The sequence below is a fragment of the Triticum urartu genome, chromosome 1, assembly GCF_003073215.2.
Source record: "Triticum urartu cultivar G1812 chromosome 1, Tu2.1, whole genome shotgun sequence".
In the NCBI taxonomy this organism is placed as follows: domain Eukaryota; kingdom Viridiplantae; phylum Streptophyta; class Magnoliopsida; order Poales; family Poaceae; genus Triticum; species Triticum urartu.
Genome location: NC_053022.1, coordinates 172,870,212 through 172,872,438, shown reverse-complemented (window position 1 = coordinate 172,872,438; position 2,227 = coordinate 172,870,212). Strand labels below are relative to the sequence as shown.

Below are 2,227 nucleotides of genomic sequence, written 5' to 3'. Positions count from 1 at the left end.
TGGCACCGTAGACGAGGAATAAGGGCGTGAAGCTGGTTGACTTGTTCGGAGTTGTGCGCAGGCTCCATAGGACGGCCGGCAGCTCGTGGAGCCAACAGTCGGCCGAGCACTCCAGAGGCTCGACCAGTCGGGGCGTAATGCCGGACAAAATGAGGCCGTTTGCTTGCTTCACTTGGCCGTTTGACTGCGGATGGGCAACAGACGCTAAGTCCAATCGGATGCCCTGCGTCGCGCAGAAACAGGCCAAGGTTCCTTTGGCAAAGTTTGTGCCGTTGTCGGTGATGATGCTGTGTGGTATGCCATACCGGATGGTGATGTTGGCGATGAAAGTCACAGCAGTCGGACCATTCAACTTCTTGATTGGTTTTGCTTCTATCCATTTGGTGAACTTATCCACCGCGACAAGCAGATGAGTCATGCCGCCGCGTGCTGTCTTGAATGGTCCCACCATATCCATCCCCCAGACAGCGAAGGGCCAGGCGATGGGGATGGTCTTGAGTGCCGAAGCCGGCTGATGTGGCTTGGAGCGGAACTTCTAGCACCCTTTGCATTTCTGGACCAAGCCTTTGGCGTCTTCTAGAGCAGTTGGCCAGAAAAACCCATGGTGGAAAGCTTTGGAAACAAGTGATCTTGAAGCTGTGTGGTGGCCACACTCGCCTTGGTGGATATCTTTGAGGATTGCTTGACCTTGCTCTGGCTCCACGCAGCGCTGGTACACACCAGTGACACTGCGCCTCACAAGTTCTTTGTTGACAATGGTGTATGCTGCTGCCCGGCGTTGGACTTGCCGGGCCGAGATCTCATCAGTCGGCAGCTCTTTGTTCACCAGAAAGTTGAGGATCGGCTGTGCCCATGAAGGTGCTGCTATTTCTTTGACTGCTATAACTGCAACTTGCACGAGGTCGGTTGGGCCGGGAAGCGGTGGGTTGGAGTCCTCTATCGCTTGCTGAGTCGATGAAGTCCCCGGGCCGACTGCAGCAGTCCCCGGGCTGGGTTCTGAAGTCCCCGGGTCGGGTGCGGCTGCTACAGTCCCCGGGCCACCTGTCGAATTCCCCATGCCGGCTGCTGAGGTCCTCAAGTCGGATCCGACTCCTTCAGGGGGAGCCAGCACGAAGATGGAATCTGACTCTGCCGATGGCTTGACAGACGGCTTAAGGAGGCATTGCAGGGCGACGCCAGCTGGTATTGCTTTCCGGGTGGAGCCGATTCGTGCCAAGGCATCTGCTTGCTCATTGTCATTCCTCAGCACATGTAGGAACTCGCATCCTTCAAAGTATCCACTGAGTTGCTGGACGAGGAAGCGGTAGCTTGCCATGTTTGCATCTTTGGCGTCCCAGTCGCCTGACGACTGCTGGACCACCAAGTTAGAGTCTCCATAACACAGGATACGACGAATGCCGAGTTCCTTGGCAAGCCGGAGCCCGTGAATGAGTGCTTCGTATTCAGCAACGTTGTTGGAGGCGGCAAAGTGGATTTGTAGCACATATATGAGCTTGTCGCCTTTGGGTGAGATGAGGACGATGCCAGCTCCCAAACCGTTGCGCATCTTTGAACCATCAAAGTGCATCCGCCAATGGGTGGAGTCTGGTGCTGGCGGCAGGTATTGGGTCTCGGACCAGTCGATGGGGAAGTCGGCCAGTGCTTGTGACTTGACAGCGGTGCGAGGCTAGTAGTAGATGGTGTAGGGAGCCAAATCTATGGCCCATTTGGCCACTTGGCCCGAAGCATCCCGGCTTCCAATGATCTCGGCAAGAGGACCAGTGCAGACAACAGTGATTGGGTGCTCTTGGAAGTATGGCTTCGGCTTCTTGGCGGCGAAGTGTACGCCGTAGAACAACTTCTGATAGTGCGGGTAGTTCTGTTTTGAGGCGGATAGCACTTCACTCAGGTAATACACCGGCCTCTGGACTGGTAGTGCTTTGCCTTCTTCCTTGCGTTCCACAATGATGACTGTGCTTGTCGGATGTGGGGTTCTGGCAAACCCTTAAGGTTCGAACACTGGGGTGCACGCGAAGTCTTTCCCTCCTACCAATCTACGCCCTAGCTCACTAAGATCTCCCGGACGAACTCGACAAACTCGCAACACAGAAAGACACAAGGTTTATACTATTTCAGGCCACCGTTGTGGTGTAATACCCTACTCCAGTGTGGTGGTGGTGGATTGCCTCTAGGGCTGATGATGAATAGTACAAGGGAAGAACAGCCTCCTCAGGTTGAGGTGTTCTTG

The 2,227-nt window shown here is 55.1% G+C and overlaps 1 pseudogene; it reads right to left on the bottom strand.

The window, feature by feature from the left end:
* Positions 1-457: 457 nt before the first annotated feature.
* On the bottom strand, positions 458-1,567 carry LOC125532790 (annotated as a pseudogene).
* Between the last annotated feature and the right edge of the window lie 660 nt (positions 1,568-2,227).